Below are 27539 nucleotides of genomic sequence, written 5' to 3'. Positions count from 1 at the left end.
GCCAGGACTGGACACTGAGGTGAATCAGATGCACTCCCTTCCAGGGGCTCCCAGGCTGGCAGGGAGGCGGGGTCAGAAGGTGAAGAGAAAGGTAGCGGTGTGGTAAATTCAGTAAGCACAGTGTCCTATGGGTGTCAGAAGAGGAACCCCTAGGCAGCCAGGAGGTCAGGGAGGCTTCCAGGAAGAGATGATGCTGGGCCGATTCTAAAAGGGTGAGCAGAAGTTAGATCAAAGCGGGGAGGGCACAGCAAGGAAAGTCATTCCAGGCAGAGGGAACAGCGTAAGCAAAGGCACAGAGTAAAACCAGCATGGGGTATGCGTGAGCCCTAGCAGTTCAGTGGTGAGATGTGAGGCTAAGCTGGTCAGCAGGGCCAGGTCTTCCAGGGACTGATGGGCCCTGTTACATATTTGGACTCGGCAGTTTGTCACTCGGGTGGGGAGAAGAGCTGAAAGCCAGGTTCTAATTGTCTCCATCCATCCATCCATCCATCCATCCATCCATCCCTTCTTCATTGATCCGGCTCCCTGAGCGGCAGTGTGACCCAGGACAGGTCAAGTCTTCACGAACAGCCTCCCACAAGCTGCCCCCCCCCGCCCCGCCCGGGGCTGCCTGGCCCCGCCCACAGACACACCTCCAGTTAGGCTGCGGGGGCGGGGGGCATGCACAGGCTGTTCTCGGTCCCAGGGTGCATCGCGTGTGGGCGACAGGAGCTGGAAAGGCAGGGGGGTTCGGGGGCATAACAGGCCTGCTCTTTGATAGCAGCATTGTCCACGACAGCATCATGGAGCCGCAGCAGCCCTGGGTGGCCTAACGGGGACTTCCTGTGACCTGGGGGGGGCAACCCCCTCAATGTTACTGGGCTTTCCATTATTTGCCAACACACCCCCCTAACTGACCCAAGCTCTGCCTCCAGCTGCAAAATGTATACACACACTCCCAGGCCCTAGATGTTCGCGCAAGAACATTTTCCAGAGACGGAGGCTCCTTCTTGAAGACGGGAGACGCGCCGCGCCTTCATTCAAATAACCTGAACATCTCAAAGCGTTCATGGTAGAAATCTGGAAATACGGTAACGACGAAGCGCTGAAAATGTGTCAATCACTCGCAGTTGCACCACCCAGAAATAACAAGGTTCGCACTTTTGAGTTTTTCAGGTTTTTGCCTGCAGTCGTTAAATGAGGTCGAGCTCACAGAATGTAGTTTTTTTCTTTTTATTGAATTTTACACACGCCCGTAGCATGTCACATCTTGGTTTTCACTTTAGATTATACCGAAAACATTTCTTAAGTCATTAAAATTCTCCATAAACATCATTTTTAAAAAATATTTATTTATTTATTTATAAATATTTATTTATTTATTTATTTATTTATAGAGCCTGCAAGTTGGGGGAGGGGCAGAGGGAGAGAGAACCTCAAGCAGACTCCCTGCTGAGCTCGGAGCCCACTCGGGGCTCGATGCCATGACCCTGAGGTCATGACCTGAGCCGAAATCAAGAGCCAGATGCTCAAGGGACTGAGCTCAAGGGACTGATGTTAGGCACCCCCTAAACATCATTTTTAATGGCTGCATCAGACTCTGTCCCAGGACCGTGACAGTCCCCGACCGCTGAGCATGAAGGGGGTAGCCGGTGGTCATACTCTATATCTTTGTATAAACTGTTTATACAGAGTTTGCTTTAACAAATCGCCATGGAAATCGGCCTCCCCTTGTACTTGGTCGAGGTGGCAGTAACGGAGTCCAGTTGGCGTCCCCGTGTCTTGTGGTGCGTGGCCGCCAGGCAGGGCCCTGTCCTGTGCTTACCCTGTGGCTCCGTGTCCTCCCTGGAAAGTAGGTGGCAGATGCTGTTATCAATGAGGCCAACTTAGCAACTTGGTTTTTTGTTTTGTTTATTTTTTGATAAGGATTCTCGCCATAAGATTGACCCTCTTAGCAAATTTTGAAGTGTAAGCAACTGTTTTCTTCTGCCTGTGTTGTCCCTCTGTCCGCACTTTTTTTTCTCTTTCTTTCTTTCCTCTTTTTCTTTCTTTTCTTTCTTCCTTTCTTTTTCTAAGATTTTTATTTATTTGAGAGAGAGAGAATGAGAGAGAGAGTGAGCACAAGCAGGGGGAGTGGCAGAGGGAGAGGGAGAACCAGACTCCCCGCTGAGCAGGAAGCCTAGATGCGGGACTTGATTCCAGGACCCTGAGATCATGACCTGAGCCAAGGGAGACGCTTCACCGACTGAGCCACCCAGGCACCCTGTCTGTGCTCCTTTCTGACGACCTTCCTCTTATTCAGCTCTGGGCTCTGAAATCAGAGCACCCAGGTGTGGAGACTGTGTCGTAAGGGGGAGATTGGGGCCTGTGGGTGCGTGGCTCCCTCGGGAGAGGTGCTGATGGGTGGGGAGCCATAGCAAGGCCTGCCCTGAGTCTGGTCGACTCAGCCCTCCCGGGAAGGGGCACAGGGAGTTACGGGGCAGTGCTTGGATATGTAGGAGAGCATATAAGCACGCAGGCCATCAGTGTCAGGGCCTACTGTGTGCAGAGCTGGGGACCGGCAGCCAGTGGGGCAGAAGGGAGTGCAGCCCACACCTGAGGGAAGGTGCCCGGAGGCCACGGGAAGGGTCTGGGAGCCTCTCTGCCTCCTGCACTGGGCAAGGGAATGACAGGCTGCCCCAGACCAGGACAGGAACACCTCCAGAAAGTGGCAAATAAGCTTCTGGATGACAAGCCCACAGCCCCTCAGGACACGAGCACAAGGCCTGCGCTCAGAACACCTGGAGGAGAAAGGACGCTGTCATTTTAGACCGGGGCCCCCTCAGTCCAGCGGCTGCCTGTGCCAGGTCTTCCCCCAGCTCCACCCAACCTCTCTGATCCCCAAGATTTCCTTCTTCCAGGGCCTTCTGTGGAGACACCAAACCTCAGGACCTCCCTGCAGCCCCTTGCCTCTCCACTCCTGTCCTCTACCGCAGAGGAGAGGCCCCTGGGCAGGAGTCCCTTGACCTCCCCTCCTTCGGCCTGCAAATGACTTTGCAGCTCCCATCCCATTCCCTTCCCTCCCTCCAGCTGGAGGGCCCCCCCCATCCAGCTCAGGACCCCCCCCCCGCTCCAGGAGCCCCTCCCCCACGTAGCCCACTTCTGTGCTGCACCGTCACTTCTGAACAACCCACACTCCTCNTCGAGTCCCCTTCAGCTATTGCCCTCTAGCTCCCCTTGTCTTCCTGGCGGAGCTTCCCTGAGGACCTGTCCCCACCTGCGGTCTACACTTCCTGGCTGAACGCCCCTCCACTCTCCCCCAGCCCCTGAGCCCGCTCTGGTGAAGGCTCCATGCATGGGAGCCCCGCCCCAAACTCTCTCCCTGTCTCTCTGAGCTACTTTTGCGGGCCACCTGTCTTCTGTGACAACGTGTGTCTCCTTCTCTGAGCCCCTCCGCCTGCTCCCAGCTGGGCGCCTCTCCTCTTCCCCGGGGGCCCACTCTCCCTCTCTCCCTAAGGGATCATGACTGAACCGGCTTCTCCACACTCCTGGATCCCAGTCTCCAGACACTTGAAACCAACTGTCTCCACCCGGGGGTCCCTGAGGACCTCCAACTCCACCTGCCCACCACCGGACTGACCTTACCACCTGCCCCTAGGACTGACCTCACCACCTGCCCCTACCTGGCCCCCCACCTGACCTCTCAGGCCACACCCACACCCACTAGTGTCCCCCGCCCTGTTGCCACCCCCCCATGCTGTCTGTCCAGGCCCTCTATTTTTTTTTTTAAAGATTTTATGTATTTATTTGTCAGCGAGAGAGACAGAGCGCAAGCAGGGGGAGCAGCAGACAGAGGGAGAAGCAGACTCCCTGATGAGCAAGGAGCCAGATGTGGGACTCGATCCCAGGACTCCAGGATCATGACCCGAACCAAAGGCAGCCGCTTAACCGACTGAGCCACCCAGGCGTCCCTTCCAGCCCCTCTGTGCCTCTTCAGTCAGAGCCGTGCTCATCCCCTCTGCTCTCCAGACCTCAGTGGCTTCTCTTCCAGCCCTCGCATCTTCCCTGGCTTCCACTGCCTGCAGAGGAGAGCCCCTTCTCCCCCTGTCCAGCCCCCTCATCTCCTGGGCCCCCTACACTGGTTACACTAGATCGCCAACTAATTCCCCAGGCGCCGCCACTTCCACTCCCCAGGCCTCTGCTCCCACTTGCTACCTGTCCCCAGAAACTGAAGCCCAGCCTGGGCTTACCTCTCCCTGTGCCCATGTACCTTACAAAGCTGGCAGTAGCAAGCTTCTTCCCCGGGAGCCCTATGCCCAGGGTCCTGTCATCAGGCAAAATGTCTGCCCTCCCCGGTGGGCTGGGAGCTCCCCAGGGCCTTCAACTCTGACTCTGCCCCTCGCCCAGCCATGATGGTGGCACAACGGCTCCGCCATCGAGCTCTCACCAAGGGGCAGCCGCTCTCCAGGCCCTGAGCTCACAGATAGGAAACAGCCTTGAGGACCAGGCAGTTTGTGCCAGGACGCCCCAGCCCCTGCCCCTGCCTCTAACGCCCAGCTGGACATTACCATCCTCCGCGTGCCGGCCCCTATCCCTGGAACCTTTCTGCTCCCCTGCTGCTAACCCCATCCAGCCCTCCAGCTCTGCACCCCTGGGACCAGACCACGTGCCCTTCACCCACCGTCAGGCCCCGCAGAGGTCCCGAGAGCAGAGCTGGCCCCATCTCCCCCCTGGCCTCCTCCAACACAGAGACAAGGCCTGGGGCCCGTGGGGGTGGTGCAGGCATGGGGAGGGGAGCTGACCGGACCACGTACCAAAGGGGCCAATGAGGCAGGCCTGCATTGTCCTCCTCTCTTCTGCAGGTGCCCCCACCGCCGCTCACACCCAGCAGCCCCCGGAGCCTCTCTACATGTCCCCAGCCTGGGCCTGGGCCCTGGGTCAGTCGCAGCCCCCGCCACCGGGGCAGTTGGGACCTCTCATTGTCCGTTGGGACGGGAAGTAAGGATGGTAACGGTGGTCCTCACAGGGTTTGTTGGGAGGGTCTGACTCAGGTAATGCGAGGGCTCAGGATAATGTCCGGTGTGGAGCAAATGCTGTATAACGTCTGCTACACCAGCTCCGGGGGGGCTCCTCCATCCCGCACATGCCTCCCACTTGCCCCCGGAGCTCATTTCACCCTCGGCCACATCCCCAGCCCAAACCTCCCAGGCATGTCCCCCAGACTCAGCGTGTCCTTCCTCCCCAAGCCTGCCCATCCCGCGGTGTCCCTTGCTCAGGAAATGGAATGACCTCCACCGGGTCACCCAGGCCAGAAACCGAGGGGTATCCTTGATGCCTCCCTCCCTCCGCCCCCCGCCTGTCCCCCACCATCTGGTCCATCCGTCCAGACTCTGTCCCCTCCCCCGGCGGCTGCCCAGACCATCGCCACCACCAGCTCAGGGGTCACTGGGGTCTGGCATCCAGGGCACTTCTGTTCCCCGCTCACCAGCCTTGGGGCCTTGGGCAAATCACTTCACCTCTCTGCACCTCGGTTTCCTGGACAATAAAATAGGGGTGACCACAACACCTTCTTCATTAGCTTGTTTTGAGGATTATAAGAATAAAATGCACGAAGAGCTTAAGCCCTTGATCAAGGTTGGTATTCTCCTCTCTCCCGGAAGACCCCGCCCCTCCTTACCTGCTCCCTGCCTCCGTCTCGCCCACAGCCTCGCCCACGGTGCGTCCTGTGCACGTAGCAGAAAGGGAGCAGTAATGGAGCACGGACCTCATGCAGGACACCGAGCAAAGCCCTGCGTCAAGCTCCATCCCTTCGCCATTTCGGCACCCCCAAGAGACAGGTGTTGTTACCCTCGTTTTACAAAGGAGGGAGCTGAGGCCCAAGGTCCTATGACTGGAGTTAACCACTACCTCAGGGTACACTGTTGGTATTCGTGTATTGATTTAAAACATTCATTGAGCACCTACTGTATGCCAGGCACTGATCTGGGTGCTGGGAAAACGGTAATAAACCAGACTGGCACAGACCCAGCCCATATGATCTTTCCAGAACACAAATCTGACCCCTTGAAAATCCTCCAGTGACCCCTGCACTGCCCTCAGGATCTAGTTCATGCACTGTATCGGGGCACACTAGGTCCTCGGAGCTCCCCGACTACCCTCGGCAGCCCACGCAGTTCCTCCCCTGCCCACCTCTCCCACCTGCCCTGCCCCCACTCTGCTCTGGCACACTGGTATGGCCCCTTTACCCCATCACACACCACTCACCTTCTCCCCAGCCCCAGCCCCACCCCGTATGCCAGCCCCCCTCCCAGCTTCCGTCTCAATTTCTTTGCCTAGTTCACTTATCCTCATCTTTTCAGGTTCCATCCTCGGTCACCTGCTCTGAGAAGCCTTCCTTCCTCAATGTCCCAGCTAGTGGTGAGCTCCCAGGTGTCCTGTTGTGCAGCATGCTGGCTCTTTACTGGGTTCTCTCTCCTCCTGGACTGTGGCTCCTTGAGGGCAGGCCCAGGGATGTACTCAACTCTGAATAAGTCTTCCCTCTCTCTCTGTTCCCCCCAGCTGCCCATCCACCCATCCATCCATCCATCCATCCATCCATCCATCCATCCATCCATCCCAGTCTACCCATTTTACCTCTTCTCGCTGTGGCCCGAAGGCCGCAGCCCCAGCTCCGTGGTTACGGGCGAGTGCCCACTGCTAGCACCGCGAGGAGCTCTGTTTCACGGCTCTGCAGACACGGGGACAGAGCGGACATCTGAGGCACCTGAACACAACCTCCTCAGGGCTCTGGCTCCTGTGATTGCGGACAGGGTAGCTGGGGCTGCTGTGATCGACCTAAGTCTCCTCCCCAAGCCCCTGGGCCTCTGCAGGGGTGGGCAGCAGCCCTGGAAAGAGACAACCAGAGCTGGAGTCGGTTGGGTGAGCGCCAAGTCCTGGCTGTGTATCCTCTCTGTGCCTGTTTCCTCATCTGAAAAATGTTGTCGTCGGCCTGTCCCTGCCTGCCTTGCAGGACTGTGTGAGGGGGCAAAGGAGGGGACAACGGACAGAGACTGAATCCCCTGAGAGCAGACACTGCAACATCCGACTGGCTTCCTGACACTCCCATCTTGGGCACAATCTGCTCCATTTCCAAAAAAAATCCGGTAAATTTGGTTTTAGGCTTCTATCTCAGTGTTTCCCATGGGTCAGGGCATATTCTGAGGGCTCTTTCCTGGAGAGGTTTTGGGGCGGGGGGGAGCACAGGGCTCAGTCCAGAGTCAGCACCTGCTCACGGAGCCCCTGGTTGGAACAGACACTTACCCCACGGAACCTCAGTCTCCACCTGTGGAAGGAGGGGGGTCACTCCTGCCTCGGGGGCTGTTGTGCGGGTCAAGCAAGATGGTGGATGTGGGAAGATGTCTTGTCTCAGAGCAAGGAGGTGGCCCGGGTGGGGGCGGCCGGTGGGAGGGCCCCCCTCTCCCTGGAAAATAGGAGGTGCACCACAAGAGGAGGGAGTCGGGGTGGGTGGGGGGCCGGGGAAGAGCCAGAGAGAGGGGCAGGGAGAGGAACAAAAGGTCTCTTTGTGGAGCGGAGCAGGGAGAAGAGGGAGCGCATTACCCAATGCCCAGAAGCCATGTTGGTAACAAGAGAACCATTCTCTGCTTCACTTGGAAAACAACTTGGAGCAGAGAGAGACAGGGAGAGATTTAACCCCATGGGCGCGGGCCGCAGTGGCCTGAGGCCACTGTGGGAGGTGGGGAGGGAGTGAGGGCATGCTAGGGGGACTTTCAGACCCTCAGCAGGGCGATTTCCTGTCTCCCAGGCCTGGTCTGTGGATCCCAGGTCCAGAGGCCCAATATGGCTGCTTGGCCAAGTCCCAGCAGCCTTTGGACCCGGGGACTAGAGCCATGGCTTCTGGGCCTTGTCAGACCGGTGGACCCATGCTTGCTCCATCTCCAGAGCCTGGCCCATCCCAGCCTTGGGGAGGATTCCCCTGAATCCTTACATCTTACGGCTTCAGGTCCTGGGGCTGGTTGGACCGGGTTCCAGGGCCACCAGCCTCCACTTGCCTCCTTCTGCCGACAGGGACATTTCCTCCCGTGGAAGTCCCTTCCTTGTTGCACAGTGTTGCCTGTTAGAAAATTTTTCCTAAAATTTAATTAAATCTCTTTTATCCCTACCCAGCTTTCTCCCCTTCCCCCACTTTCCACCCACCAGCCCTGGTTCTCAGGCTTCTAGAGCCCACATGTGGTAATACGGCCAAGAAGGCCAAAAGCAGCTCTGGTGCTCTGGGCACCTCACCTATATTCACTTCATGACCGTCGCCACCCTGGGGTCAGCTGGGCTCGAGTGAGCTGCTGTCCCCTCTGCTGATGCTACTTGTTCTAGAAGCACCTAATCCAGGGCCACACAGGGGAGGCACCCCATGGATAAGCAGAAGAAAGAGGTCTTTCCCGCCTCCCTTCTTCCGTCCTTCTACAAACAAGAGTTGGGCACCAGTCGTGTGCCCAGCACTGTCCTAGCTCTGGGGTCACAGCAGTGGACAAAATAGACCACTCCTGCCCTCACGGAGAGAATGTTCTTGTCAGGATGGACAATAAACCAGCAAATATACAAGCTAATGTCCGGTGGCCACAGGCTCTCTGATGGCAAACAAAGCAGGGTCCGGGGAGGGACAGACAGGAAGGGCATACATTAGAAACGGTGGTCAGGGGAGGCCCCTGGAAGGGTGTGCTGTCTGACAAAGGTCTAAATGAAGAGAGGAAGAATGTCTTGGGCAGAAAGTTCCAGACCGTTAAGAGTAGCATGTGTAGGGGCGCCTGGGTGGCACAGCGGTTGAGCGTCTGCCTTCGGCTCAGGGCGTGATCCCGGCGTTGTGGGATCGAGCCCCACATCAGGCTCCTCTGCTGTGAGCCTGCTTCTTCCTCTCCCACTCCCCCTGCCTTGTGTTCCCTCTCTCGCTGGCTGTCTCTATCTCTGTCGAATAAATAAAATCTTTAAAAAAAAAAAAAAAAGAGTAGCATGTGTGAAGCCTTGAGAGGGGATGTGCCGGGGAATCTAGAAGCAGCCAGGAGGCCAAAGTGGCGGGAACAGAGGGAAGGAGGGGAACAAAGCGAGACCAGGGAACGAGGGTCAGATCATGGGGTGGAGGTGCTGGAGGAACCCAGGTGTGAGGGGCCTGCAGGAGCTTGGAGCAGGGAGTGGTGTGGTCTGAGTTCCATTTCGACAAGGACACTGTGGCTGCCACGGAAGGAATAAACTGTAGGAGGTCAAGGGTGAGGGCTAGAGACCTACCAGCCCCCCCCCCCATGCCCTATGTGCTCCCATCCCCGGCGGCCACTCCCCCATGCTGCCCACGCCCTCATAAGTATGGTCCAATCATTCTTTGAATTCGTGACGACCCGGAACCTGCTATGTGTTAAGAGGGGAACAGGCAGGTTCCTAAAGAGAGCAAGGTTGCCCCTCCGGGAGTGGTTCATAATCATGGGGTTCTGGGCCCCCACAGTGGCACCGTTGGAGGGTGAACCTGGCCCGTGGACACCCAGCTTGAAGAACAAAGCCTCTTCTTTGGGAAGTTTTCACAGCCTCACAAAGAACTCTCAGGACATTGCCCCCCTGAGCCCCGTGCTGCTGAGATATTGCAAATGGCCCAGCAAAGCAGGGGCCCACCTCCCACCTCCCACCTCAGGCCCATCCCTGGCTTCCCAGAGCCTCAGGTTCCTCGTCTGTGAAAGCATGCACAGCTTGCAGGTTTGATAAAAACTCAGGGGGTAGAATCTCAGATTCTAAGAGGTGAGTGAGGGCTCAGGGTCACCAGCCGGGAAGGGGCAGCGCCCCGCTACCCCTAGTGACAGCTTTCCCTGTACCCTCTGTGCGCTCTCAGGGCAACTGCGGGTACCTCGGCTCAGCCCTGGTCAAGGTCAAGCGCCTAGAGCAGTGGGGTGGGGCGGGGCAGTGGCTACAGAGAATAGTGACAGTCTCAGGGGACCCCCCAAAGGCAGACAGGCCAGCGGGTAGGGAAGGAAGGCTGCATGGCCCAGAGGGACAAAGGCAAGACAGACTCCGGAGTTCCAGGTGAGCAGAAAGGAAACACGCCTCTACTAGGCTCCAGCCCGGGGCTCTGCACCGGGAGACAGGTGACAGACAGAGACAGAGGGACAGAGAGAGAATGTGCAAGTGAGTGCTGTGTTTCTGTCTGCTCCCCACCTTGCTGTGGGCCCTGGGCAGACCCTTGACCTCTCTGACCTCTGCAGCAACTCTCCGATGGTCCCTTATCCCTCCTGGCCCCTTAGGAGGGTAGCAAGGGTTGGGCATATGGGTGGGTGTAAAGCCAGCATGGAGACTGCTGCTGGGAGGGGGAGCGGCTCCTGGGCTCCTGTGGGTTCCAGGCTGAGCACCATTTACAAGATAACCCAACACAGTGGATTGTGGGGCAGGCGGTGCTGACAAGAGAGGGAGGGAGATGGCCAAGCAGGGAAGGCTTCCTGGAGGAGTCAAGCTGTAGTTGTATGTATTAGGGAGGGTGGGGAGGGTTTGCGCAGGAGGGCCTGGAGACGGAAGGACCCCCACAAGTAAAGGCACAGAGAAGGGAACCAGCTTGCAGAGCAGGAAGTGACATCAGCCCCCTGGTTGGAGAGGCAGGGTGGGGAGGCTGGGGTGGGATCCTGGAAGGCCCCTGCTCCCTGGGCCAGATCCCCAGGTCTCACCTCCCTGCCTCCCAGTCTCAGCTTAAAGCTCCTGGTTTCCACCTGGCCTGGAGCTCTGTCCTGTGCGTCTTTGCCGGCCAATCACTGTCCAGAGCCATGAGGGCTGCCCCTCTAGGGAGCCCTCCCCGACCCCAGCCAGGTGGGGAATCCCTTCCCTGGGAGTAGTTCATTCAGTCTCAAGGGAAGGAACTATTATTATATCCATTTTGCAGAGGAGGAAATTGAGGCGCAGAGAAATATCAGTATTGTCCAGGGTTGTACAGCTGGTGTGAGGCCTGGCTCCTGTGAGCTCTTCCATTCCTTCCCCCACCCCACCCTGCACTGGGCACCTGCCTCCTCAGAGCTAGTGCGGGAGGCTGCTGGCTCTGTACCTACCAGCCCCGCTTTACTGGGGAGGAAGCTGAGGCCCAGAGAAGGGCCAGGACTCGCAGGCCAGCATACAGCGTAAGATGGCTGAGTGGATTCCGAAGCCAGGAGTAGCTGTCCCCACCCCATTCCGAAGCCAGGAGTAGCTGTCCCCACTCCTGCCACCATTTGAAAAGGGCAGACAGGACTGGGACACACAGGTGAGTGGAAGGGGAGAGTCCAGGCCTCGGGCCCAGGGACCAGGGTGTGGGCAGTTCTGGAAGAGAGGACAGTGAGCCCAACCTGGCCAGGCCTGGGGAAGTCAAGAGACGGATAGCCTGTGGCAAGGCAGCAGGCCTGAAACGGTGGTGGGAGGCAGCAGGAAGAGGGGGGTCTGGCTGTGGACAACAGATCGAGCTGAGAAGGGGCTGCCGGACAGGCTGGAGGGGAACTGGGAGAGCCAGTGGGGGGTGGGGGAGGAATCCCAGGATTAGGGGCCCCGCCACGCCCCGGCCCTGCCCAGGTTTAGCTCTAGGTACCTGCCCCTTGGGCTTGTGCTGGAAGTGGGGGTCAGGCGACGGTCACGGGCCTCTCCTACCCCACAGTCAGAGGGGTTGGCCTCCAATGGAAAGAGCACTGGAGACAGTGAGGGTCACGCGGGAAGTCACCCAGTGTGGGCCCAGTGCCCTGGCCCACGTCACACACTCGTCCTGCTAGCGCAGGACGGAAGTCTCGAGGCCCTTCCATGTGGCACTGTCGTCAGTTGGAGGAGTCACATGGGGGGCGGGCAGCGGGGCTCCCCCCCCAGGCGCCTTCCTGAGGTCTCCCCCGCCTCCGCCCCGCCCCTCAGGATCCTGCCACAGCTCTTGAAAAACAACTGAGGGAATCAAGTGGAAACACAGATCCGCCACCCAGTCCCTCCCGCTCCCTCAGACCGACCCCCACCCCAGGGCACCCGGAGCGGGCTCTGCCCCAAAGGCTGCACCCACACGGCAGGGTTTGCCTTGCTGATGCCCAGGGGGCACAATTCTCAGTCCCGGCCTCCCAGCAGCTGGGCCTGTCCCCCCATCTGGGTTCCACGGAGCCAGCCCTTCCCCAGGTGGACATCGGCCCTGGAGCTTGAGCCCCTCCTCCCTCCCTTCAACCTCTAGAGTCTGGCTTCCAGGGCCAGGGAAAGCCCAGGCCTCACTCTGGCGAAGACTAGCTGGTCAGCCTGGACAAGCCCCTTCCCCTCTGTGAGCCTCAGCTTCCTCATCTGTCAAATGGGAGTGACGAGCTGCCCAGGGCCCCCTCTCGGGGCTGGTAAAGCAAGACCAGGAACCAGGGAAGGCCAGCACTGTGTAAACTGTAGAGTGTGGGGCTACAGAATGTGGCCTCCTAGGGTCGGGGAGTCAGCTCTATTCAGGGGACATGAATTACAGATGGCCGGAAGGGGTCCCTGAGGTTGCCCACCTCTGACCAGCAGGGGCCCCTCCCCGGCCCACCCAGCCCTGCTCAGCCTCGCCCCTCCCAGCACCGGCCACCCCAAACATCAGCCCATCCTGGTCCCTCTTACAGCTCCAGGGACAGGCGGCTTCCGGGCCAGAAACACCATTCCGAAGAACCAACTCTCTCTCCCCTGTGAGGATTCCTGATTCCGGGCCGAGGGAACAGCACCCACGGCCCCTTGTACACCCCACAGTATGGGGCCTGTCGGGTGTGAGCTCCGCGGGGACAGGCTCTGTCTAGTCGCCCCGGAGTCCCCGCCTCACACTCAGCGCTGGGTCTCACGAACAGATGTGTGCACGGATGTGTGCGTGAGTGCTCGGAGACGAGCCCCAGCTACCTGGGAAGTGCACCCCTATGCTCCACTCAGGGCCCCCCTCCTGCCGGTCTCTCCTGGGCACACCCAGCCTCCCTGCTGACAGACTCAAGGGCTGCTAATCCCCGCAGGAGACAGGTGTGCATTTCCAGGGGGGACATAGCAGTGGCATCTTGGGGAGCTCTGCTGGGGCGATGGCCGTGACGGGAGAGGAGAGGATGTTGGCCGGTCAGAAAGTGGGCAACGCCCTCCCGGCTGCAGACAGAGGGGACCAGAATACCAGAGAGGGGACAACGGATGTGAGCAACATTTTGAAGGAAAAACTGTCGTGGCTGATGATTAGCCATGAGGGGATAAAGAGGCAGATGAGTCAAAAATGACTCTGAAGTTTCACGCCTGGGTCCCTGGAGAACAGTGGAGCCATTGATGGAGCAGAGAAGAGGGTGGGGGCTGGTTCAGGGGCAGGATGGTGACTCGGGTTTGGGACATGGGCTCACAGCGTTTGGGGGCTGGAAGAAGTAACCTCAGAGGTCATCCAGGTCACACACAAGGAAATCCAGGCTCGGTGGGGAGCAGCCACTTGGCCAGGACCCCGAGCGGGTCGGTGTCGGAGGCAAGGCCAGGGACCTGGCCGGGGTCGGTCCCTCACCTAAAAGAGTGCTAGGCCTATGCCTGGGCTGGGCTCGGGCTGGGCTCTGGAGCCCCCCAGGCAAGTCAGACCAATCCCCACCTTCAGGCGTTCACCGTCCGGTGAGAGAGACGGACATGGCCATAATTACCCCCTGATTGAAGGGGTACCCACCAGGCATGGGGGGGACTCAGAGGCCAAGCCCACTGTGAGGACTTGGGGGAAGGGGCGGTAACGAAGGAGTGATAACACTATCACGATGATCAGAAGTAGGGCTCTAAGTGCCAAGTGCTTCTCACGGAGCCATCCTACAAGCTACGCCGTATCATTGTTCCCATTTTACAGATGGGGTTGAGAAAGACTAAGATTATCCGGGGCCTCACAGGTCCTGTGCTCTTAACTCTGCTTCTTGGAAGAGGTGCGCTGAAGCTGAGGCCTGTCAGAGGAGTAGAGTTTGCCAAGAGACAGGAAGGGAGAGGGTGGCACCAGGCAGAGGAACCAACTTGTATCAAGGCCCAGAAACCCACTCTCCCCTGGCAGGGTTTGAGGGATTGGTGGTCTGTAGCCCAGGGCCTCCCATGGGGCTCTCAATGCCCCCCACCCTGTCCCCAGTCCCCTCACCTCGAAGGACCCCTCCTGCCCCAGAGCCAGCTGGTGATCTGATGGATTTTCAGGCGAATGAGCTGGGGGTGGGGCTGGTCCCTACTCCCAGGGAGCGGTTGCCCATACTCCCGAGGCCTTCCCAGCTCCATCCTCTGCCTCCCACACTGCCCTGCTGCGCCATCATCTCAGCCCAGAAGGACCCCGAAAAGCAAGTCAGCCCAGAGGAGGGAGAGGTGGGCCTGGGTCACCCAGCATGGGACCAGCTGAGCCAAGGCTCAAACCCACAGGGCCTGGGGGCTCAGAACTCCGAGTGTGGACAAACCTCTCAGGTAGGTCTCTATCCCTGGGCTCCCACGCGAAGGTCACACTGGAAGCGAACCTGGAGAGAAGGGGGCTGAGCACTGGAAATTACAGCTGATAAACCTGGGGGACGAGGTGGGCAGGAGTCAACTCATACCAGCACGGGAGAGCCAATTGTTAAGTTTTCTGGAACATTCCAAGCCTGTTGATGTCAGCTGGGAAGCTTGAAATTGGCCCTGGTGGGAGACTACATTGTGGAAATCCGTCCCTGGATGGCCACCCTCTCCCCCAGCAGGGCTGGTCGTTAAGCATTTACCAGCACAACGTGTCTGGGCTCCCCGGGAGCCTTCCGGGTTCTCTTAAGCTCCCAGCCCAGTCTTGGGCTCTTGAGGGAGTTGCTTTTGCTCAAAATCCATTAGCATCTCCCGCTTGCCCCAGATTAAAGCCCAAACTCCTCCCTAAAGCCTTCCAGCTCCAGCACTGGCCTGTCTTTCCAGCTGCGTCTTGAACTGCTCCCTTCATGCCCCCTGCTCCAGCCGCACAAAATAGATGATACTGCTGAACACGGCCCTGCTTTCCAGCAACCACACCTTTGCTCATGCTGTTCCCTTCTCCTGGAATGCCCTTCTTTCCTCTTTGCCTCTTGAAATCCTCCCCACGGGGTAACGTTTAGTCATAATTGGTGCCCAGTTCATGTTCTTTGACTGAATGGAAGGGGGTTGGATCAAGGCCCTGCAACCAGGCTGAACCTGGGGCCCTGGGAAACCCGGAATCCATTCTCCTGCCTCAGGACGGAAACACACTAAAACCCCCCTGTAATCCCAGCCTGCTTGGAGTCTCCAAGAGAATGGGTGCCCATGGAGGAAAGACTGGCGGCTGTCTTCAAGGGTGATAAACAGAAACCAACTCAAACCGCCTGGTCACCTGGAAACTAATCCCTTCCTTTCCTGTTCAGCCTTTTGAACTCCTGTTCATCCTTCAAAGCCCAACCCAGATGCTACCTCTGCCCAGAAGCCTAGACAACAGTCCTCCATTCCCCCTCACCCAGCTGCTTTTCACACGCTTTGATGGTCACACTCATGGCACTGGGTGGTGCTTCTCTGTGTGCCCATTGCCCACCAGACCACAGCCAACTGAGGCAGGATGGGCCCTTATTTCAGGCTGAGTCCTCCTCCTGGTGCCCCACCGGCTGAAGAACTACTTGTTGAATGGACTCGAATTGACTCCCTCATTGTCTTGGGCAAATCATTCCTTGTCCCTGGGCCTCAGTTTCCCTCTGTATAAACTAGACTGGAATGAGGTAATCTCCGAAGACCTTTCACATTCTAGGGTTCTGTGAATAGGGGCCCTCCGTCCCTCTCCCCATCAGTCTCTAACCTTCAAATCTCCCTCCCTAACCTCCCAGCCTTCCTCGGCAGACTTCACTGCCCCCACACCGCTCGCACCTCAGATCTCCGAACTTCCTGGGCACTCTCTTTCTCAGACTACGGACTCCTCTGAAAGGGCAGACGCCTGGCCCACCCCCCCCGCCCTGCCCCCAGGCCAGGCAAGCAGTCAGCACCCATAAGTGCCCATCAAGTATTTCGATAGAGCAAGCAGCCAGGGCCTGCCTTTGGTGAGTGTCAGAGTCCCTGTTCAGACAGGCCCAGAGTCACCTGCCCATCACAGCGAGGCTCCCCCTAACCCCCACCCCCTGGGGCAAACAGCCGCATCTCGCTTTTTGCCTGTGCAGCCCCAACCTTCAGAGGATCCGTGTTTGGGAGCAGGTGAGGGGTAGAGGGCCGCCCCTTCCGCTCCATCCCACACAGAGAATTCTGGGTGACGATGCAGCCACTCTCCTCTCTCAATCTCTGCCTTCTCCTTCATCTTCTGAGCACCCCGAGACAGACGTGCCCAGGCCAACCCACACACAGGCACACCCGGGCATAGATGCGTGTGCGTGCAGAAGCGTGCACACAGACACGCTCACGGAGGGTCGTAAGGCCCATATCAGTCGCCCTAGGCTGACACGTGGAGCCCGGGGACGTGTCGCTCGCGCCCTCGGGTATGTTGACTGCGGGGGAACCACGTGAGATTGTGGGAAGGGGCTCTGAAGCCCTTGTTGGTCCTGAAATCCAAGGCCCAAAGGTCATGCCTGCCCCCGCGGCAGTGGGACAGCAGCAGCCCTGGCCTCCCAACCCGGCTGGCCTCGCCTCTCTAAGGAAGCCAAGCTGCTCATGGCTGCCTCGTGGTGCGACGCCCTGCCATTCAGCCTCGGTGTCTCACATCTCTCGCATACACACACGGGGCAGAGGCAACGCCCAAGGATGGAAGGAACAGAACAAGCTGCAGGAGGATGTCAGAAGGAGAACCCAGTGTCCGCCAGTCTCCTCCAGGAGGCTCCAGGGAGCAGGTGGCTCTTGCATGATACAGATAGAATGGTTTAGAGCGAGGACTCTCATGCCTCCTCCCCTGGGGGCCAGGTGATCATTAGCAAAACCGCAACCTCTCTGTATCTCAGTTTCCCCATCTGCAGAACAGCGGTAGTCATAGCGCCTACCTTATGAAGGTGTCACGTCTGGGTCAGTGAACAGAGGCCACCGCAGGGTGTGGCATGCAGTAAGTGCTCAATAAACAGCCGCTGCTGTAGGGGGTACAGACGAGGGGTGTCCGGCTCTGCAGGCTCCTTTCCTAGGCACAGAGGACCGTGCCCTCACCCTGTGCTGGGTGCTGGGAAGACACCCAAGGCCCCTCCCCTCAGTGAGCCCATGAATGAAGGGGGGAAAGTGCACACAGGAGGAGAGCAGGGCCCCGTGTAGGGGTGTGGACGTGTGTGTGCAGATGTGGGCTCTCTGGATGTGTTGGGGGAGACAGGCAGGACAGTTGAGGGGCCCAGCCCCGATGGAGGAGGATGGGGAGCTAGGAGAGGCCCCCAGAAGAGGAGAGGTGTGGCCTCAGAACAGCCAAGGGCGAGAGAAGGGGGTTCCAGGGGAAGGAACGGCCTGAGCACCGGGGACGATGGTGAACTGTGACCGGGGAGAGTGCAATGCTGAATCCGCCGGTTTCAGGCCCTTCACCGCCAGCAAGGGAAGCTGCTACCAAGCCCCGTCCCCATCACTACGCGCCAGGCACGAGGGAGCACCTACTCCTCGCGCCTCCACACCCACCGCCTTGTCCGTGCGGCCACGCCCATAGGTGCGTCTCCTCTAAGAACCAACGAACAAATGAACGCATGAATGAATGGATGGAGTGACTGCCACATCCCCCCTGGATACTAGGGATTCACCTGATGACTGACACCATCCCACACCCCGTGACTACCCCACACAACCCACAGGAGCTCTGGCACACCCCCAGCCAGGCCATCACCACCCTGGCGAGCCTCCTGGAGAGCTGCTCTCTCCGGGCATGCCCCCTCCCCATCCATCCATCCATCCATCCATCCATCCCCCACCCACGCACACTTTCCCTCTCGCCTGGGGCAGCTGGTGGGAGGGTGGGGGCTGGGGTGGGGCAGGACCAGAGGGGCCTCAGAGGCAGCAGGGCAGGGGTCTGGGGGAGGCTGGGAAAGTCCAGGCTGTCTCTCCTGGGGGGCGGTGGGCGGCGTGGTGGGGCGCTCACAGGGATGAGGGAGGGAGGAGGGTCGCCGCCCGTACAGCTGCGGTCCCCTCCCCAGTAGCCTGCCTGGGTGCAGAAAGGCCTCTTTGTTCTCCGCCTTTAAAGGGTAAGAGAAACACTTATGCATGGCAAATTAGCCCAAAAATGTATTTCTCTAAAACACCCAATTGTCTCACCAGGCCTGCAGCTGCAGGGAAGTTCCAGGGAGCCGGGGGAGGGGGAGGCTTTGGGGTGACCCTGGGGGACAGGGAGAGACGGCGGGAAAGAGGGGCCATCTCGTCTTCCCGCCTCTGCTCTCAGAATTTCACAGGTGCAGGAGGGCACAGCTGGGGAGTGCCCTGGGGTTGGGGAGACAACCCCTGGTATTACAGAGAGGGAAACTGAGGCCCAGGGAGGTGGCAGGATGGTGGCAGAGTGAGTGCTGGCTGGCCGGCCGCAGAGAAAGGGCCGATCCCAGCTCTCTCAGATGCTTTCATCTGCACCCGCTGCCTTGTCCTTGCTGAAGGGGAAGGGACCCTGGCGCCCCAAGGTCATCCAAGCCAGCTGCCCTGGGCATAAAGGAGAGAGAAGGAAACGGGGCGGCTCTGCTCACAAGCTGCCCACTGAGAGCTTCAGTGCCCAGGAGGATGGACAAGGGCACCGACTAAGCCCCACCTCCTCCCCAGCTTGGCATCTCTGAAGGCCAGCATGCCTGGGGGGTGACAGGGGGATGCGGGCAGAGGCACCCGAGGGGACTCCTCCACGAAAGCCTACTCCCAGGAGCAGGCGGGACAGCCGCCTTGGGCAGGGAATGGAACCAAACACGTGTGCGTGGCATTTCCATTCGAGAGCATTCTCTAGGAGCTAGCCCTGTGTGGGCCTCGGGAGCATGTCTGGGCTCCCACAGGTGAATCAGAGACAGCCCGGTCCCCACGGAGCTCCTAGTTCCACAGGGAAGACAGAAGAGTCAATAACAGTTATCATGACAGTCCCACGGAGAGGCAAGTTCCAGAGTGACGCAAACATGGAGGACAAGGGTATGGGGGGTGCTCTCAAGAAGAGCCCCCAGGCTGGGCCCTGAAAGGGAGGGGGAATGTTCCAGGCAGTGGAACAGCACGAGGACACAACAGGGGCTTCTGACCTCCCCCTTGACATCAGAATTCCGAGTCACTGACTCAAAAGAACTCATTGAGCATCTCCAGAATTCCAGCCCATGTAGGAGACACGGGAGAAGGAGCAAACATGGTCCTGACCCTGGGGGGTCTTGCCAACTTGACTCAGTGAGTTGACGACAGAAAAAACACTGAGCTGCCACAAAAAGTGCGAAAAGGAGTTAGGGCCCAGGCCCCGCCAGCTCCTGTGAGACCATCGGCTCCCTAGGCTCAGTTTGTGCCTCTGTACAATGGGGTGATGAGATCCCCCCTGGAAGACTGTCATGAGGAGAAGTGGACAGAGCCAACACCCATTGTCTGACCCCCTGGAGATTCTCAGTAAATGTTAGTTCTGGTCCCCCAGAGAAGTCTGGAAATGAGACCGCTGGGAGAACAGGAGAGACGGGAGACTGGGAGTGCCGTGCATTGTGGTTGCGTGCAGTTATGTGTATGAGTGTGGGCGCTGTGCATGTGTGCATGCCTGAGGGGGTGAGCTGTGCGTGTGTGTGGGTGCACATGTGTGTGGAGGTGTATGGTGTGAATGAGTGTGTGTGTGCATGAGAATGGGTGTGTTGTGCTTGTGTGCAAGTACACATGTGAGTGCATGAATGCACGAGTGCGTGTGTGTGAACACATGCGTGTGTGAATGAGTGTGTGTGCTTGTGTGTCTGCAGTGAAGGGATCACTTATGGAATGTTTTTTGGGAAAGGGGATTGGGCTAAACCTCAAAATGTCCAATGCATGAAGAGGTCAAGCACCCTGGAGAATATCCTCCCAAGTGGCTGGAGGGACCGGAAAGGAGACCAGGGACCTCCAAGGGGCCAGGAGACACCGAGAAGAGACGAACGTGCGTGAGCTGGAGGCGTCCCCTCGACCTGGCCTCCGCGTGTCCAAGGCGGCAGCAGCAGTGGAGCCAGACCCCAGGGAGAAGTCCTACCTAGCGCTCCTCCCACACTTATCCGAGGATCTTTGTGGCCTCCTCTTCCCTCCAGGAGAAACCCAGATTTCTCCACTGGGTCAGCCACGCCCTCTGGGGGGGCCAGTCCCCGCCCCGCTCTCCCCACTTCTCTCCAGCTGCCCATCTCCCCAGCCAGACCAGATCACCTGCTCAGCCACACTGCCTTCCCTCCACCCTCTGTGCTCTGCCTTCCGCGCTGAGTCTGTCTGGGAGCTCTGAGACAGCCACCAGGTCGTCCCCCGTTGGTCCCTCCGCTCACCTTCTGCAGCCCCATAACGTCTTGTGCTCTCATATACATCTCTGACAGTCCTCGTGACCCGCCATAGTTTACAAAACCGTGATCACTAGACCCCAACCCATGGGAGAACTTGTCTCTATAAAACTTCTCTCTATAAGAGGCACCGGGAACGGAAAGCAGGGACTGGAAGAGGTATTTGGACCCCTGTGCTCATAGCAGCATTACTCTCAATAGCTCACAGGTGCAAAGGACCCAAGTGCCCACCAACAGGTGACGTGGTACATACAGACAATGGGATATCATTCAGCCATAAGATGGAAAGGAATTCTGACACCTGCCCCACCACGGACGAACCTCGGAGACCTCACGCTCTGCGAAAGGAGCCAGACACAAAAAGGCCAACACCGTATGACTGCAGTCAGATGCGGTATCCAGAGGCAGTTAAACTCAGAGAGACAAAAGAGAACAGTCATTGCCGGGGGGGCTGCAGCAGGGGGCAGAACAGGGAGTCTGTTCAACGGGCGCGGAGTTTCCGTTTGGGAAGATGAGACAGTTCTGGAGTCAGGTGGCCGTGCTGGTTGCACAATGCCGTGAATGTGCTCGATGCTGCTGAACAGCACACTTGAAAATAGTTAAAATGGTACACGTTGTGCAGTGTCGATTTTACCGCTGGGGGGGAAGGCACCAGGCGTAGTTTTTGGAGGAAGTTCTTTTTAGATTTTAAGAAAGTTTTGTTTTCTGCGGGACCTGTTGTGAATAAGAGAAACGGCAGAACAGACGTCACCGACTTCCTTCAAATGTCACGTCTCCTCCGCGTCCCGGAGCCCAGTGTCGGGGGTGAGCGGGACAGAGCCCCAGTGACAAGTGGCGTTTCTCTGACTAGGTTCCACTGGGCCCTCCTACCCTCTGGGGTAGCCCCTCAGCACCCTCAACCTCAGACCCGGAATGTTCTGAGAAGGGTGGGGCCTCCCAGCGGAGACACACGAGGACCCAGGGAGGTGCAAAAAGAAAATGTCAGCATTTCTTTCCGTGTCTATTCTTACCCTCATTATTTTGAAAACTTCTACGTGACGTGTATTTAATATCGTAGTATTTGTCTGTAACTTGTAAATAGACAAACAGATATGCCTCGAGAGCTGATTTAGGAACTAACTACACTCTGAGAAACTCTTTTTTTTTTTTTTTTAAGATTTTTATTTATTTATTTGACAGAGATAGAGCCAGCCAGAGAGAGGGAACACAAGCAGGGGGAGTGGGAGAGGAAGAAGCAGACTCCCAGCGGAGGAGCCCGAGGTGGGGCTCGATCCCAGGAGTCTGGGATCACGCCCTGAGCTGAAGGCAGATGCTTAAGGACTGAGCCACCCAGGCAGCCCCTTGAGAAACTTTTTTCTATCCTTTACTATCCAAAACTCAGAAACCACATATTTCACTGATGGCCTCAGGAACCAAACCCTGTCATCTGATTCTGGCCATCGAGCCTCAGGAGCCAAACGAGCGCTGATGTGAGGAATATTTGTATGTACTTTGGGACTTTTGTGCCCACGTGTCCAAGTTAGCTGCTTAGACCAGAGGAGGAGTGAAGTGTTATGGCCCCACTTAATGGATGGGACAAGTGACGCGATTGTGTGCATGAGGCTCCCAGGAGATAGAGGCCAGCACCCCATTTTTATAGGTGATGAAACGAGGCTCAGAGGGGTCCATGAGCTTCTCCAGGTTACGGGACTAGAAAGCAACGGAGACGCAACGCCCAGGGTTTAATCCCACAACTGCGCTGTTTCTACCCGAGAGTCTCTCGCCAACCCATGAGGAAGATCTTGGCAAAGGCGGCCCCATGGCCAAGTTCCCTCTTTGTCCACAAGTTCAAGGTCACTCCCCACAACACACACACCGCACCTGGCCAATTCCTCTTTATCTACACATCTTATTTCGAGGTCCATTTCCGCAGCCGTGGCTCCCCCAGCCCGGCCTTCCCCCAGGAAGCAGAGGGCTCCCTGAGGCCTCTCCTCTGTGGCCTGGTACACAGTAGGGCCCAACGCATGGTCTCCGGTGCAGGGCAGGCACTACACACACCAAGGAGCCCTCGCTTGGCCTCACGTGTGGGCGCAAACTCAGGCCCCTTCCGGGGCTGACACCCTACAGTGACCCTGACTCCCGGGTTCGTGAATATGCAGCCAGCCTGCAGACCAGAAAGAAGCCCGAGGGGTGGGAGATGCCCAGAGGAGGAGGAGCAGAACACAGAGTGACACAGAGGATGGGGGTAGAGACTTCTAAGGGGCGTCTTCTCCGTCTTTAGCCCCTGGATGGGGATAGCAGAAAAGAACTGGAAAACTAAACAGGGGCAAGGGCTCTGCGGGGAGTAGGTAGCAGGAATCCTGCAGATCTGGCCCCGATCTTCCTAAAAGGCCACTGAAGACCAAGGTTGCAGTGGGCCCCCCCACATGATGAGGGGTGCTGCCTTCCTCCCTGACAGCGGCCTAATTTCAGCTGGTGCTCCCGCTCTGTGCCCACTATGGCCCTCCCACAGGCCCCCTCTCTGCTTGCCTGGGGCTGCTCTCCTTCCCAGGCCAGGCTCCTGGGGACAGTGTCAGTGTTAGCCATGCTGGAGCCATCTGGGAGGGAAGGTGTGTGGTCCATGGGGGTCATAACCATGACCCCTAACCTGAGAGTCTCCCTTCCCCATCGCCTTCCGAAGGAGTCCTTTGAGAAGAATCGTTCCTGAGAGGGCTGCCCCCGAGCATCTCCTGCTGCCAGGCAGTGGGTCACAGGCTCTCAGCTGATGGGTCGTCCAGGGCTCACATGCCAGTCATGTGGGATGGCTGGGACCCTCAGGGGATGCAGAGGCTGGGGGCTGGAGAAGGGGCACCAGCAGCTAGGGGGATGGAGGGATGGAGAGGATGAAGCCTGGCGTCATCCTGCCTCCTGCCCCCTGCCCGCGCCCCCAGCCAGACACGTGCCCCTAAACACACATGCAGTCATCAGCTCACCCCCAGATACAAGCTCCATCCAGACAGCCACGCCCACAGTCACCTTCCCAGCACACATGGGCGCACACACACATCCACACACACATTCACGTGTCACCATACAAAGCATGTCTGCACAGCAGGAAGGGCCCGATGCCCCTAAGATCGCTCTTTCTCTCCTGTCCTTCCCTCCTCCATCTCATCCCACCCCCAAGAATCTGTTGGCAATCCCCAGACCAGCGGCCTGGTTCTCATGTCCCTGGAAAGTCAGGATTTCACTTGCCCAGGCCATCCCGGTCCTCCAGAGGCCAATCTGTCCCCTGTGTCCAACCCCCCATCCCTCTCGCACACAGCACTCCCTGGCCTCCTCTGTGGGCTACCTAGAGAGAGGACCCCCTCCCCTCCATCCCCTCCCTGCTGTGCTCTCCTGGCACACCCGATGCTGCCAGGTCTGTGGCAGACTTCCAGAGACTGGAGTTGGCCAGGGAAACCTCGGTGGACTGAGCTACTAGGGAGAGAGATGCAAAAACCGCACATCCAGGAGGTCAACGAGCAGTCAAAGACAGAGCTTCAAACTGGGTCCTGATCCACTTCACAGCTGAGCCTTGACCCCAGCCCAGCCGCAGATGGAGCCTCGGCCCTGGCTATAGATTGTCCGTCAAACCTGGGTGAAAGCCTGAGCCTTGACCCCAGCCTGGGCCTAAGGCCTGACCCTGACCCCAGACTGAGACATTACCCTAATTCCAGAATAAACCATCTCTGACACTGTCTATAACTGAGCCCTATTCCAAACCTAGACAACCTTAATTCTGATCCCAGACTGAACCTTTATCCTGGTCCAAGCTTGACCCCTGATCTTGACCCCTGATCTTGACCTCAAACTGAGCCCTTACCCTCTTCCTGAATAAACTTCTACCATAGCCACAGCCTGAGCGTGGACACTGGCCCCAGTCTGAGCCCTGGTCCTGCCCCCAGACTGAGGACTAACCCTCATCACAGCCCGAGCCTGAGCCCGAAGACAATCTTCTCAAAATACTCTGCCTTTATTCACATGAGAAATGATCCTCACTCCTGTCTCAAGCACAGAAAGCCCTAGCTGAAGTCTGAGGAGATCTGAAGAACTTTCTTTCTTTCTTTCCTTCTTTCTTTTTTTTTAAGATTTTATTTATTTATTCAACAGAGAGAGAGAGACAGCCAGCGAAAGAGGGAAACACAAGCAGGGGGAGCGGGAGAGGAAGAAGCAGGCTCCCAGAAGGCAGGGAGCCCGATGCGGGGCTCGATCCCAGGACCCTGGGATCTTGCCCTGAGCTGAAGGCAGATGCCTAACAACTGAGCCACCCAGGGACCCCTGGAGAACTTTCTACACAATCCACATGACGATCTTTGCTATGTGGCAGGACGGGACCTATCATTCCCATTCTATAGGTGAGGAAACTGACTCTCCGGGAGGCTTAACTTGTTCCATATGGTTCCAAGGAACAGCCCTGGAACAGAAAAGTAGAAGCTACAGGGAGACAGATTTTAGGAAGAACTTCCCCAATCTGGGCTGGGCAAGGACAGAAGGAGCCACATGCAGAGCGTGGAGCGCCAGGTCACCGGAGGTGGGCCAGCAGAGGCAGGCGACTCTGCCTGGTGCTACAGAGGTGCCTGCAGGAAGTGGCAGGGAGAAGTCCACGAACTCTGAGTGCTCTGCCTGCTCCGAGATGTCCAGGGCACTTCGTGCCTCATTCAGATGCCCTGTGCTCTTCCCTCTCAACCCAGGACTGGAAGGGCCCCAGAGTCCTGCCGTCCGATGAGGGAGAGACCCACCCCAGCCAGGTGGGACCACAGCTCCCTCCTCCCTGCTCAGGCGCCTCTCACTGCACCTCCCTCACTGTCCGGACTAGACCTAAATGGGAGATGAGACCCACCTTGCCAAGTGGGCTCTGGGCACTATCACTCTGGGAGCAGTGCTGGGCCCTGTGTCCAGTGTGTGTGCGCCCCCACTTTGCCCCAGGCTCAGAAGTATAGACCCAGAGGTCATGCCACTGTCGCCAAAATGCCAGAAGAGCCTTTCTCCCCTAACGGCCCCATTTTGCAGACCTTGCACACCAAGACCAGAGAGGCCAAGTGGCCTGCTTTGGGTGGCACAGCCAGGCGGGGGCACATGGGAGGCGGGCCCCAGACTCCGGCACCTGCCCCACTCTGGCACGGCCCCACAGATGCCCAAGGAGGGCTGGAGGGTGGTGGGGGGACCTGGTGCCAGGCGGCAGAGGCTGGGGCGGGGGGCTGCTGGCCCCTCGCGCGACCACCCCCTTCCCCCTACCGCCCGCACCCCGGCCTGGCTCCGAGCACCCGACGGCCCAGCTGCCGGCACATCCGCCCAGGCCCAGACATCAATCCACACCAGGGCCCTCGCTCGCTCTTTCTTTTCTGCCCTCCTCTTCCCTCCCCAGCTCACGTCTTTTTTTTTTTCTCCTCTCTCTCTTCCAACATGTCATTACAGTAGAAACAAAAAGTGCGGGAACAATGCGGGCATTGACGGCGGCCCCCTCCCGGCCCCCTCCCCCCGCGGTGCGTGCCAGCACTCTTTCCACCCGCCCAGGGCTGGAACCGCTGCCAAAGGAGCCCTGCTAATAAACAAGAGGAACCAGATAAACCAGGAACACAATAGAGGGATTTGTTGCACTTAGAATGGTGGGAACAATGTCAACGTCGCGCGCAGCTGCTTCTAAGCCCCCCACCCCACCGAGTCCTGCCAAGCGGCCCCCTCGCCCCCAGCCCCTCTGATTTATGAAAGGTCAGAGGGCATCATGGCTAAAGGGCCCCTTCCTCGCATCCCTCATCCCTTGTTAACCCTTCGGACACAATGGTCCCTTCTCTGGGATGTGGCGGTGGGGGCGGGTGTCAGGCACAGCACTTCCTGGAGTGTCCGGGCCACTGCTGGTGGCTGCCTGCCGCTGCTGGTGGCGCAGAGGCAGCCGCCGCTTCCAAGGTGCCTTCAGGCCTGGGGCTTTGGCCCGAGTGAAGGCCTCAGGGCAGGAGGCCTTCTCAGTGACCCGCAAGGGTGTGGCCGGCGCCCACAGTTCAGTCTACGATCTGGAAGCCAGGCTCCGGCCTGAGCTGCTCCGAAGCCCCTGTGGCTGCCGAGTCCCTCAAGTCCCTCGCTAGATGAGCAAGACGGGGTCCCTGATTTGGGGGAGCATGGCGGATGGGTGTGTGAGAGCCTGGGCAGTGGGCCTGATGCCGCTGGTGCTGGGCAGGGGATAGTTCTGGGGGCAGGGAGCACAGCAGAACCACAGGACAGGCGGGTTCCCTGCAGAGGTGGGGGGTTGAGCTGCCCTTCCCCACCTCACCACGAAGTCTTCATTACTAAAATGAAGATGATGGTAATACCTCCCTCACAGGTGCTTGGGAAGATAAAATGCTACAAATAAGGTGCTTAGAACAGAGCCTGGCCCGCGGCTGGGTTTGAGAGCTATGCCCACCGTTGTCATTGTGGTGGTGGTGGTGGTGGTGGAGCTTTGGGCCCACCTGGGGACTCCCCTCTGGTCACGCAGCATTTCCAGAGCCAGGATTCTAAGCCAGGGTCCATACTCCAAATCCACGACTCTTTCTTGCCCACTCAAGTGCTCTCGGACAGACCCAAAACTAGGAATCTGGGATTGAGTGACAGAGGAGTGCTAAGCCCCCTATTTGGAGGCTGATCCCAAAATCGCCTTCCCTCCTCAAAAAAGAAAATCACAAGACATCCTCTGAGTCTTTTCACATTTAAGCCCAACTGGAAGAAGGAAGATGCAGAGGAAAGTCTCCTGTCACCCATGTCTCCCCTCTGCTGAGCAGGGGTCTCCTGACGACGTTCTGACTCCCACCACCCAAAAACGATGCCCACCATCCCTGCCAAGGCCCCAGGCCCCTTCTGTGGGCACCGACTCTCTCTTCAGCAAAGGAAAGTCAGCGCCCATAATTATCACTAAACTCCAATCCTTTAGGAAGTCCTGTTAACTTTATCTTCAAAACACATCTGGAATGTCCAATCTCCCTTTTTTCCTACTTTGTACTGGAAATCCTAGCCAGTGCAGTAAGGCAAGAAAATGAAATAAAAGACATACAGACTGGAAAGGAAGAAGCAACACTATCTTTATAGCACAGGCAACATAGCCATCCATACAGAAAATCCTCCTTAATCCACAAATCTATAAAAAATAAGGCAGTTTAGCAAGGTTGCGAGATACAAATTAAATAAGTAAATAAATACCCCAAAAATCAATTCTATTTCTGTATAATAGCCCAAACAATCAGAAATTTAAAATTGTTGCATCTCATTTAAAATAAAAGTGTTTGTGAAACACTT

General features: G+C 57.9%; 1 long non-coding RNA gene across 5 annotated transcripts in view; it reads right to left on the bottom strand.

Annotated features, from left to right (window-relative positions):
• Positions 1 to 1386: 1386 nt before the first annotated feature.
• Positions 1387 to 27539, bottom strand: part of LOC105235504 — a 49348-nt gene continuing 23195 nt past the window's right edge. The window contains exons 2-7 of one of the 5 annotated variants that reach the window (XR_004621005.1): positions 7943 to 8068; positions 7258 to 7417; positions 6592 to 6842; positions 5636 to 6449; positions 5444 to 5493; positions 1387 to 1824 (exon numbers count right to left, since the gene is read on the bottom strand). This is a non-coding gene — a long non-coding RNA (uncharacterized LOC105235504). The remainder of the gene's footprint in view (positions 1825 to 5443; positions 5494 to 5635; positions 6450 to 6591; positions 6843 to 7257; positions 7418 to 7942; positions 8069 to 27539) is intronic. The other 4 variants (XR_004621007.1, XR_004621004.1, XR_002141759.2 and 1 more) reach the window with 4 other exon arrangements.

The sequence above is a fragment of the Ailuropoda melanoleuca genome, chromosome 15, assembly GCF_002007445.2.
Source record: "Ailuropoda melanoleuca isolate Jingjing chromosome 15, ASM200744v2, whole genome shotgun sequence".
Lineage (NCBI taxonomy): Eukaryota > Metazoa > Chordata > Mammalia > Carnivora > Ursidae > Ailuropoda > Ailuropoda melanoleuca.
This window is presented reverse-complemented; position numbering and strand designations above follow the sequence as displayed.